We start from the raw sequence: 13,426 nt of genomic DNA on the forward strand, positions 1-13,426 counted from the left end.
ATAACATCACTGGCAAAATGTTGAGAAAGAGTTGAATTAACTGCAAACAAAACAGCTACAGTTTCTGATTGCTAGGTTGTATTAGGCCTGCATAAAGTAAAATAAGGTAGAAAGAGAACAATTTAGCTGAAATAAATTCATCTGGAAAGCGGTAAAAATTTCATGGACTTTCTTATTGGTTTAGGATTTTTTGATTTTTCTTAATCCTCTGTAGCTAAAGCAAACTTAAACCTGTTCTTGGAAAATTTTAGTAGGAAGAATTTAATTTATGAATGTTCCCATAGCCCCAGGCTGTGCCATTATTTCATCTGCATTTGCAAGTAAATCAAGATGTCACTGATAAGGTGTGCAAAGGAAATCCACGCAGAAGCAGACTTTCATCCTTTTTTGAGCAAGAATCTCACTATTGTGATCTTACATAATAAATCAGTATTTAACTCAATGACGGGGGGGTTTTTGTGCAAGCACAAAATATTGGCATTCTTAGTTCCAAACATAAAGAATGCTCAAATCCCAGTGTTGAACAAAATAAGAGCTGGCACTCTTTGTGTTACCTTCTTAATGCTGTTTCTTTCCCTGACACAAAATTCTGTTCTTGTCAGATAGAGAGTCAATCACTCCTATCTAGCAAGAGAATCCTCTCTGTTTCTGGATATAATTCGATATTTCAATGATGTGAAGAACAATTAAATACTTAAGAATTACATAACTTCAAAAGTCTCTTTTGAGATGAAAAATATGCAAATTATAGTGTCTAATATGGTTATGGTAAAATTCTTTAATTTTGACTTAAAAGCAAAGAGATTTCAAGACAGCATGATGTATTTGATCCAATGAAATAATCAAACCAACTTTGTATCACTTTGGTGGCAATTTATCTTCTCTGCCTGAAGCAGAAAGATATTCCTGCTGCAATAAGGGATTTATGTACTTTCTCCCATATCTGTTTCTTTCAGTTTTAAGTATTCAAAAATGTGAAGTCCTTTAGTGGGTAACAGCTCCAGGCATGTAGGAGATAGGAGACTTCCAGGAGATGAAGTTTGGAACATTCCCTTGTAGAATATGGTTACAGGGCTAAAAGTCAGCACTCTTGCTCTGCTAGCAGGCCCTCGCATTCATTCCCTTCTTATCCTAATTGAAGAAGGGAAAGAAAGGCTCGGGGAGCTAATGGCCTGCAATCACAGAAGCAGGAGAGAATCCCTGTTTAAATAGCCGTCCAGCAGGACGCCGGCCTTAAGGACCAGGGGCACAGGTCTTCAGCCACCTCCAGGAAAGCAGGGCCTTAAGATACATGAGGATGAGTTGGGAAGACAAATGCCATCACTCCAAATGTCCCCCCTTCCTCCTTATTCCCCCCATGTTATATACTGACATGATGTCATATGGTCTGGAATATCCCTTTGGTCAGTTGGGTTAACTCACCTGGCTGTGTCTCCTCCCAGCCTCCCAAGCACCCCCACTCTCCTCCCCAGAGCGGCAGTACCAAAAGCAGGAAAGGCCTTTGGCTCTGTGCCAGCCCTGCTCAGCAATAACAAAAATATGTCTGTATTATCAACCATGCATTCGGCACAAATCCAAAACACAGAGCCATACCAGCCACTGTGAAGAAAATTAACTCTACCCCAGCTGAAACCAGCACACTAGATATGATACATTCTATGCTGAGCATCAGTGTGAGCCAAAATATATACCAAAATCCAAGTCCAAATTTTCCTCTTATGTTGGGTGGGTATTTTTGGCAAGTGCATCTTCATATAGTTTTGTGAAGTCAAACCACTTTTATAACACAACAATTGACATGAAATTATGCTTTTGTGCTATTATTTAGATACATTTGCAAAAAAGGAAATGGGGTCCCCTTGGTCATAGAATCATAGAATACTGTGAGTTGGAAGGGAGCCACAGGATCGAGTCCAGTTTCCTGGTCCTGGATAGGACATACCCAAGAATCACACCATGTGCCCATGAGTGTCACTCAAACTCTCCTTGAACTCTGGAAGGCTTGGGCTAGGGCTAAATTGTTCCATCAGGAAAGTAATAACCTGTTAACAAAGATGTTTGAAGTAGAGAATGCTCATAAGATTAATAGCAGTAGTCTCTTAAGTAATACAAACGAAAGGGTGGGATAGACATCCAACTATGTAATGACACCAGGATGACTATGTGTGTCCCATGAGCTGGTTATAACTTTTACTTTCCATTTACTTTCACCATTTACTTTCACATATTACAGGAAGGGCCAAACTCTTGTGAATTGTTATTGTTGTTATAGCAAATCCCCATAAAGAAGGCACTCTGTGGTCAATACTCTGTCTCCATTCTCAGGTTTGAACTATGGGCTAGTAAGGACACCCTTTTAAGACAGAGAAGTTTGAGAATACTCCTGTTTCATTGTACATGCAAGCATCTAACCTGCTGTTAATTCTACCAGTGAATCCCACAAGCAAATATTTCTACAGCCTTTTTTTCTACTGAAGAAACTTTAGCATACAACAATGAACAAAACAACCTAACTTAAAGTCATTAGCTACGCACCAATGGGGATGTTTATAAATGCAAATCTCTCTCATTAAGTCCTAGCAGAACTTTCCTGGTGATTTAAGAATTACCTACCCACATACTTTCAGAAGCTCCAAGGCTAAGCAGCAGCTCCTGATTGCACTTCCAGATTTAGACAAAGTGGCAGGTAGCTGCCTAAACCCTTTCTGATCTTTCTTGTTTGTTGTCTTTACATTTTTTCAGTTTCATAATCCACAAAAAGAGAAAAATGGATTCCTACCTCAGTTTTTTAAAAGTCTAGATAGGTTAGAGATTAAAAACTGCTCAGATAATCCGTCAGCACATGAATACTATTCAGATGTCAGAAACAATGGTAAATTTCTTTTGATCAAGCCATTTAAAACTCCAAACACAAGGGACCAAGTATTCACAGGGCTAATGAACCACCTGGTAATGAACAATAAAAATTAAGTTCTTATTTAATTTCTCTATAGTTGAAGGCAGTTTTCTGTCTCCTGTCACTTGGTATCTATGAGCAGGTTTCCAGCACAGCTGAAAAAACATTAGATTTGAAAGATGTATAAACATTGGTATCATCAAGAATATTAGCAGCTATGAAAGCCAAACCAAGCTTTTGCCAACAGCTGCAGCTAGTTTCCCCATTTTAGTACAAAGGCTGCAAGTAAACAACAGCTCAGATTAAGTCCTGGATGTGGCAGGAGGCAAATGGGGAGATAAGAGCTTCTTCTAATGCAAACTACTACAATCATGGTAGTTTCTTTCTGAGATCTAACTAGAACTTGAATTCCAGACATTTTTTTCAGTGCTTGATTAATCTGTCTACCAGTAACTTTAGACTCACCCTGCTGGACGATGCGAGTAAAATAGACATAGTAACAGGTAAGATTTTCAATGGATAAAATTGTCTTTCTAATCAAGCAAGATTTGTGCAGCAGACAATATAAGCCAGCTGAAACTGCATTTGTTGAAATGGAATACAAATTGAATTTCTTTATTTCTACTATATGTGTCTGTATCAAACAGTTCTCAGTAGCCAATTCTGGCATGATATTAGCCCTGGCAGCCAGGAGGGCAACCATGTTCTGGGGTTCATCAGGCATGGCAGGGCAAGGGAGGGGATTGTCCCACATGATTTGTCACTGGGACAGCCTCACCTCAAGTGCTGGGGACAATTCTGGGAGCCACAGTATAAGAGAGATATTAAACTGTTGGGGGCTGTCCAAAGGAGGGCCATGAGGATGGAGAAGGGTTTGGAGGGGAAGCTGTGTGAGGAGTGGCTGAGGTCATTTGTTCTGTCCGTTCTGGAGAAGAGGAGGCTGAAGAGAGACCTCATTGCGGTTACAGCTTCCTTATGAGGGGCAGGCACTGATCCTTTCTCTGTGGTGACAGTGACAGAACCCAAGGGAAAGGCCTGAAATTGTGTCAGGGGAGCTTTAGGTTGGATGGTATAAAAAGGTTCTTCACCCAGAGGGTGGCTGGAACAGGTTCCCTGGGGCAGTGGTCACAGCACCTGCCAGAGGGATTTCAAGAAGCATTTGGACAATGCCTTCAGGCACACAGTGTGACTCCTGGGGTGTCCTGAGCCAGAAGCTGGACTCAATGATCCTTGTGGATTCCTTCCAAATCAGGATATTCTGTGATCCTAGATTCATTGATTGTCTTTTGGAAAGCACGTGATATGGATTAAGTAGTTAAACACCCTTAAGTGCTTTGCTGAGACTAAGTAGTAGTGAAATATTCCCCACTGTGAAAGCAAAAATTTCTTTCATGAGATGAGAGATTTGATCTTCACACAAATTAGGTATTATTTTAAAATAATATTTATTATTTTAAAATTCATATATTGCTTTAAAATTTAAATAATGTAAAAATTATATAACAAAAAATTTCCAATATCAAAATTCTTTTATTGCCTTGAATTCACCTTTGTTTTTCCAGAGGCACAATTGCACTTTCCGCTACATTTTGATATGTTTAGGTCCTGTATTAAAAATAACAAAAAACTACATCACATGAATAAAATAAGTGCTAAATTGTGGTAAAGGGATTAAAACTGCAAACCTCACATGAAACTGATTCTCATATGGAGAATCACTCTTTATTAAATAATTTCGCAAATTCTTACCCTGAAATGTGGTGTTACACAAATCTCTACTCAAAAAGACTAGATTACCCTTAAAACAACAGATCTGAACACAGTTCATTGTTGACCACTCTGTTTGAGCTAATACACTTACCCAAAAATAACTGAAATCTTCTACAATTCAAAATAAACTAATCTTATTCTTTTGGCCTGTAAGTCAAAGACAGTATGCTTCAGTTCCATATTGACAATAAACAACAGAAAAATGCAAGCATAAAACATCCATTTTTTGTGGGGCCACACTAAATGTTCTTCTGAAATCAAATATGCACATACCTCTACAAAATATCTTTTGGGATAAAGCTAAGATGTTGCTAAGGTTGAATGTTTAGGGGTGTCTGGCTCCACTGTGAATAGTGTGTTACACAGGATGGAGGCAAGAACCCACTCCAAATATTTATTCACTTGCCCTCATACATGATGGGTAATTTTAAAATAGTATCTATATGTAAAGGATAACAGTTATGAACTGTTTTAAAAGCACATGTAGGATACACACACACACACACAAAAATAAAACCCTCCAAAACACAAACAAACAAAAAAAACCCCAAACCTTTGCTTAAACATTTGCTTTCCCAAGGGAAACTGATCCTTCAGAGGGAGAAGCAATCTACAGGCTTGCAACCCTGCATTTTGGTCTCTGTCCCACAGATGCAAAACAGTCATTTAGTATCAGGCAAAAACTCTCTGAAGAAAGAATTAGATATGTAATTGTCTCTTTGTTAGTTTAAGACACATAATGGGGAAAACATTTTAGATTGATTACATCCTTTAGGTAAAGCCACATAAATATGCGAATTGATCATGAATTTGAAATTGTTAACTCTCAGTGCAAAGTCAACATTCAAATGCGTGTCCTCCACTTATTAGCCAGCATATCAAAGCAGGTAGAGAACTAATCCCATGACAGTAGCATGTCACTGCTTCTCTAGTATCAAAACTGGTGGTTTTCACATGCAGGAGAAATCCAAAGCAGTGTGTAAATAATGCATATGAAGAAGGTCCTCAGTCCTTCTACAGAGTGCCTGACATGCCATGCATCTCTCTTCTAATACACTTCTCTAAATGGTTTTTAGCCTTAAGCAACTTTCTGCATCTTGCCAAGCAGATTTTCAATTTGAAAATGCCCCTGCCCAAAACAATTTCCAAATCCTCAAGCTCAAATACCAGCATAGCTCCAAAGGAATGGTGAAAATATTTTGTTTAGTAAATTGAAAACACACTTCCTGTTTAGCCTGCCACGAAAAGAGCTGTCAGTATTTATAGACCAATTATTTAGACAAGTTTTCTTGGGAAGTTATGCTTGGATATTCAGAAAGATGCCCTAAGATGGATTTTTATTTAGCAGAAGTACATCCAGAAACTGTGAACGTCCAGGAACCACTCTGCTGTATCCCAGTATTGTTTTTCATGTTATTAATTTACTTCTACATAACGCCAATATCTTCCTTTTTTTTCCTGGTGAAAATAGATTTAGCAGTCTTGTGCCAATTCCAGACTGAAAAGATTCTCCTACCAAGAAAAATTTAGCACAAAGGATTCCAATAATTCAAAAGTATTTGTCACCATACATACATCTGCCTAGCAAATCAACCAACACTGTAAGCCTTCAGTAACCTGAAATCCTAACTCTAAAAGAGCTAAGTACTCTGGGTTCTTACTATTAGTGGAATTTCTTTTTTCTTTCAAAAGTCCTTTAGTAAACTGACCTGTCTAACAAATTCTAATCCAAGGTGAACTGGGCCACATATCCCTTAGTTCCAGTTACACAATGCATTTCAAAATTTGAAATTTAATATTTGAAGGAGTAAGAGCTAGTTGGTGTGGTGTTAACAAAACTGTATTTCAAAGCATGCAAGCAGTATTTCCCAAGTGACTTACTTCCAACCCAGGGGATCAGCCTCCCTTCCTCATGGAAGGGACAATGAAGAATTTAGTAGGCCCAGACTGAGCACACTTTTTGGGGTTTTGCACTTTGCTCTCAAAATGAATGTCCTGGTGCCCCTTTTCTGAGGATGAATGTTGCTGCCAGTACTGAGTGCTTACCAGAAGAGACCACCCAAGTCATACGCAGCTACATCACTTGATGTAGTTTCCTGCATGTTCACATCTCTAAAGAGAAATTAAGTCCATATGGTTTCTTGAGATGAGTGCTTTTTACAAAACCTCTCTGCTTCCTGGGATGTAAGTTCTCCAAACTTTTTCTCTATTTTTATTCTTTTTTCATCAATATGTAAATATTTTAAGGACACAATACAAGTCAACATTTTTTAACTATATAGAACATTTGTATGGCCCACTAATAATAATCCCACTATTGCACAGTATCTGTAAATATATTTTTGATAAAAGGAAAAGCTCTTGGTTAAAAAACTTCAGGAAATTCTCTTCAATATTACGTTCTTGAGACACACTTTAAGAGACACTAAGGAGACACTAAGTTTAAGAGACACTAGTTTTTCCTTTGGAGTACTAAGGGAACTTTGAAAGAACTGCATTTTTGAGTCATTTTTCTTTTTAAAATACATTATTAAGCAATTTATATGCAACTATTAGTCATTTGGGATGTGGGGAAGACTCAGAAACCCAAGAGCAGCGCCTTATAACTGGTTCACATGTATGCATTTTCTGCCTCTAGTCTTAAGAATTCATTTTATCTTGTTCCTTTTTTTCCTATCTCTACTATCTTTTTTAAAAAATCTGATTTAATAATATTTCATCGTCTCCCTGACAAAATACTCTTAAACAATTTTAAATTGTTTCACACATATTTTCATAAACATGGTTAACAATTGAATTTGTTTTCATTGTCCAAAGCTTTGGGGACATTAAAGTCATGTAACTCTAAGAATAACTTGATTTGAAATGTTTTATCATTTGCTCAGTAACATCCTTGACAGTATATTTTTAGCATTAAAATACAATTGGGAATTGACTTTTTTAGTGAATTGTATTTACTTTTCCATACCTGAAGTCATAGGGCCAAAATATTGAAGGACATATAAATCAGCAATTTTCGCTATTGTTTTGGTTTCGAGGTAGAATTATCAAAAACAACAAAATCTGATGTCCTGAAGGCTCAAAAACCATGAGATTTTATCCAGCAAAGCACAGCTCAACATACACAGCAGAAAACATCTAATAATTTGCATAGGTAAATGCAACATTGTTCTGGGTTGAGCTGCCTCCTATCCCATATATCCATCCCATATCTTGGATATGTTGTTATGTCTCGCAGCTGAATCCCGCCCTCTTGGGCAGGAGCCTGCAGTTCCTGCCTCCTTTTTCCTTCTTGGCTGCTTTCGGCTCTTGCTTCAGCTGGCTCGGCTGCTTTTGCCTTCTTCGCTTCGCTTTGCCTCGCTCTGCTCTCTGGCTGCCCCTGCCGCCGTTTTTTCTTCCCCCCCCGCTGCTTCTGTTTGTTTTTTTTCCCTCCTTTCTTTCTCTCCCCCCGCCCCCCCCCCCAAGGTTTGAACCGGCTCCGGACCTGACCTGACCTGAGAAGTTGGAGAAGACCCGGGCCAGACAGAGACGCGTCAGAACCCTCATCATCACAGTAACCCGTCTTTTCCCACTATTCGGTGTTGGGGAGTGTATTTTTGTCAATAAACCGGTTTTTCCACTTTCCTCCGAGGTATTTTCCTTCCCGAACCCAGGGCTATGGGGTGGGGGAAGGGGTGGTGGAGGTTTGGTTTAGGGGACTCCTTTTGGAGGTTCTTCCCTAATTTACTCCAAACCAGGAGAAACATCCAAGAAGAATATTCTTGGACAAAACAGTTATAATTTTGTCCTCTTACATGCACATAGCCCTCTTTGACAACTGTTAGCGTAATGGACCTGCATATGAAGAAAGAAGATTACAGAACAAGCCTATACAAATCCTTGTATGGTAATTTCTCAAAAGGTAAAAAAAAGTTGAGATATGCAAAGCTGGCACAGACAAGTCCAAGTAAAACAGTGTCATAAATTGTTCTAATATTACAAAATTTTAAAAATACAAATGCAGTTATATAGGATAACAATCACTGAAGACAATGCCTCAAAACAGGACAAGCCACAAAGGCTCTAACAGAGAACAATATGCCCAATGACAATTTGGGCACTTCAGTCCTTGAGCCAATGACCATAAATATTTCCTGATCAACAGGATTTTTCATAAATCTAAATTTAAACTTTGCAGCTTTTCCTAGAACATGAATCCAGCAGCTTGAGAGAGTTTGTGAGTTGTAGGTATAAAATTTTGCTGTAAGTCTTATAAGAATTTTGTCTGGAAAAGGATATCTCTAATTGAACTGTTAACCCCTAATTCTAATTTTAATTCCATGCTGACCCATTTTCAACTTACTACCATGACTCAAAAGCAAGACTATAGTAGAATTAGTAGGGGTAGCATGAACATCATGTTTATTTGTCCTTCCACATTTCCACCCATGGTGGTTGCAAAGTTCTTGTTCTGAATCACAGATGAAGCCCAAAAGTAAAATAATGTCTGACTCCTTAAAAAAGCACAGGTCATGTTCTAATGCAATGTTAACAGCACTTTTTGTGATACCTACCTTACCAAAGGGAAAAGACCTTCCTAATGGACTTGTAGAAATGAAATGTGTTGTTTTAGTACACCATCTGTAGTCCAAGCCATACAGTCCCTTTGGGTATATAGAAAAGAGTGAGATATCTTGCAAATGTGATTAATTTCTGACAATTCAGGTAGCTTTCTCTGTCAAATTGAGTCTGACACATAAAGATAAAACTTAGTGGTTGTGTGTTGGGGTTTTTTCTCATTAATTACACGAAAGGGCTAGCACAATAACAATGAAATTCATGTCTAAACTGAACCATTTTCTCCGCACGTAACCCTTCAATATTCCTAGGTGGCTTCTTTGGAGAAGTGATGTACTCTTAATGGATTTTCTCTGACACGGGTGAATAAGCTAGACTTTCCTTAAACGAGCTATGGGATCCTGTAGTTCCTTTCTTAGAGGATTTAACCTAGTTAACTCATTATACACAGACAGATATACTCCTATCCATTACATTGAACTGAATTATACACCGTGTCACTGCATAAACTTTAATGATGTGGTTTTATCAAAGCCACAAAACACTCAACTTTCAGACGTTTTGGAATATCTCCTGACTGTCCATTTATTAAAAAACAGATAACACCAGACCTTTTTGCCCATGTTTGTGGTGACAGGCTGCCAGCATAATGATTTCATGAAATCCCATTTCTGATAGACCCTCTTTGGCAAATTAGTTGATTTTTTTTCCTGTCATGAAAGGTAGGCAGAGGTGGATAAGCTAGTAAACATATAGACATATTGCTAGAGTCAAATCTTTACAAGCAGGAGTTTTACATACAACGGATGCTATAGCAAAAATGCAGTTTCTCCAAACAAAGGGTTGCAATTGATCTGTCTTGGAAAAAAGAGTAAAACACCATTTAATGCCAAAAAACCCCAAAAAACTTTGTAGCCATGTTTAATTATTGTGGGAGATTCAGAGCCCATGGAAATCAATGGAATAATTTCAATGCACTTTTGATTGGGCCCATAAATAGAATTGCTTTGTGAATTGCTGTGTTGCAGCAATTCAATACAAACCGCTCCAGAGGATTTACTGAACTTCCAGAGAGGAAGTGTTGAAATTTCAGAGAAATTAAAGAAAAAAAACCCCTGTATGTAATTTGGATTCTTGCAGTGTAGCATTCAGAACGCAAGAGAAAGAAAGTATGGTTGGTATTGTTCCAGGGATTAATTACTTTGGCACTCCATGAATGTAGCACTGCTCCTCACTACCAGGATCCATTGGTAAGAATCTACACTTTATTCTCAGTAGGCACGCTGGCTGCTAGGCTGATAGTTCAGACAAAACCACATCAGACCTATGTAGGGAGAGTAGGTAAAACCTCTGTTTACAGGTATCTTTCACCCGAGATGGGCAGTGAGTGAGTGGCTATTATTTACTCAGCGTTTCAGGGTCTGCCTTCAGGCTTCTGGACCAAATGAGAGTTTACCCTGTCAGCCATGGCAGATCCCAGGTGTAAAGGCTCTCTTCTGCTTTTTATGTGTCACTGTCTTCTTGTGTTTCTAACCAAATGCTCCTAGCATTAAACTTATCTTGAGGATAGAATGAACTTAGAAATGGGCAGAACTATAGCCAGAATGAGGCATTTTCTCCTTGGCAACAATTCTGAATCTCCCTGAAGACTGTGAATAGACAACATAGAGAGGGGTGTGTGTCAGGGCACACTCATGAGTTCTTTGCTCTGCCAACTTGAACAAACATGTAATTTCTCTAACTATTCCAATACAAACCTTACTCTCAGCTCTCTACCTGCAGAAGAGACCTGCCTGAGAAAAACTCAGGTCTATAACATTTCTTTTTCATTGGCATGCATATGATATTAAGCATACCTATTCAGATGCATAAAACCCAACAAAATCAGTTATTTTTTTCTGTGTTCTTGAGTTTCATTCCCTCTGCCTCTGGGTATTTCATTGTGTATTTCCTTGAAACCAGATATTTTGTTTCTATGCAAGACCTCTGAGCACAAAAGAAGCAGCAACAATGGGAACATTCTTTTTGCTTGTATATGTTGCTTAGGTTTCATTTAATTTGGAGTGTTACTATCATATTAAGTGGTTATGCTACAAATACTGTTCTCCGTGCTGCAGGGTATCAATTAGTAGTTACACAGGACAAAGAGATGTGTGTTCACTATTTTTCACATTGCTACCCAGGCAGGTTCAGGAATTCCAATTGATTTGGTTCGTCTTTCCCATTCCTATTTCATGGACAGATCTTCAGGAAAAAGTGAGTGGTCTCCCTGTTTGTAACCAATATATGACATTCCTGTATTGGGAAGAAACAGCATAGAAAGCAAAGGGTGGCCATATAATCAGATACAGAAAAAGAAAAAAATTCTCAGTGCATTGGTCAAGTACTAGAAAGATGTCAGAAATACTCATGAAGACAGCTGAAATAAGGACAATCTACTATTATGGCACAATTGCTTTCATAGCTGATTCCAAAGTATAACCAGCAATACACTGAATGTACTAGTGTTATGTCTTCTGAGAGGATGAAATGCTGCAGTCAAAGGAGGGTATGAAAAGATGTATCAGGGTTAAAAGGAAATCCATGCTGCTATATCAAAGGCAACAGTTTTCCTTGCTTGTGTTTATTGTATTGCTGTCTGTGCATTTCTTATTGATGATTTTAGGAAATATTCAAGAGAAAATGAAGCTCTTTTATCTTCTTTGTTTCTCAGCTCAATCTAATGAGGAAAAATTCAGATAATATACAAATCACATGTGTATCTTTTGAGATTTTAGACACAGACCTGTTATTGGGTGGGAGAGACAATGCACCATCTTGCTGTGAAGTCCTATATGCAAAGAGCAGTCAGCTTTTTCTGTTTCAGACAAACTTGTTTTCTATGGAGAACAACAGTAGCTACAGCAATGATCCTGAAATAGCTACAAGAGCAAGTTGGCCTCTTTGAGAATAGTGTTGTGACCCCCAAAACTAAGAAGTTACATAATTGCAAAAAGTGTTAGTTACTTCCATCTAAGATAAACATGTCAGCCCAGCTAGAGGCTATATGTAAGACACAGAATTCACTTATTCACTTTGAAAGACAAAATCATTCAAGGTTGTGGCCTGCCCTTCAGAAAAGAACACAAGGCACAGCCATTACCTAGCTGCAAAATTTCTCTATTACTTCTTCCAAGCATATTTATTAATTCAGCATATGAAAAAAACAAACAAAAACTCCCCGAAAAACAAAACAAAACCAAAAACAAAACAAAAAAACCCACACAAACAAATAAGAAAACAAAGCAAACAAACAAAAATACCCCAAACCCAAGAAAGCAAAAAAAACCCCCGCAAACAGAAAAAGGCTATTACTTCATTCTCCTTATCCAGTTCTGACAGAGTATGTTTAGGAATCCCCTGTTGGGTCTCTCCACTGACTGACACATCCAGCTTCCTGATATCCAGCTTCCTCAAGATGTAAATTGGAAAAACTTTCTGACTGATAACATACAGCCCTAGGTCTAGTGCACCCTTCCAATGAATTAGCAAGGAAGGTTAATGAAGTGATCTCAATGCATGTGCAAGAACACAGAAAAGCTCTCTACTTGCCAGCAAATCAAAGATCAGATGAGTCTGAGGCAGGACACAGGGTTGCATAGCACTGCTCTGGTTGGTTATGTCACACTAGGAAAAGGATCTGATAGACAAAGGAAAACCTAAATAGAGAGGGTGCATGATGTGTCCCAAAAGAAAAAGTGAAAGGAGATCTATAGCAGAGTTCAAAACTAGTTTTCCTTTTATTAATCATTTTACATAGCTCTGTCAGGCATTTCTATTATTTGCAGGCTAGAGGGGTTGGGTGGCAAAGGAGGGCTGTCCCTTCCTGAGGTTGTAATTACTAAATGATTTATTAAATTATTAAATTGTGAGAAGATAACATTTTAAAACTTAGGAAATCATATGATATATTCAATACATATTCATACTTCTAGAACCTGTTCTCATTAAATGCAGCCAAGCTCATGTCCCTAAGTAGAGAAGAACAGAGGAACTGTTACATTGCTATGCTTTGGGTGGAAAAATTACATCATATGATAATAATAGCAATAAAAGTGTGGAACAGGATGTCCAGAGGGGCTGTAAATGCCCCATCCCTGCAAACATTCCAGGTCAAGATGGATGCAGTTTTGAGCAACCTGTTCTAGTGAAAGGTGTCCCTGC

Source organism: Sylvia atricapilla, chromosome Z (assembly GCF_009819655.1).
Source record: "Sylvia atricapilla isolate bSylAtr1 chromosome Z, bSylAtr1.pri, whole genome shotgun sequence".
In the NCBI taxonomy this organism is placed as follows: domain Eukaryota; kingdom Metazoa; phylum Chordata; class Aves; order Passeriformes; family Sylviidae; genus Sylvia; species Sylvia atricapilla.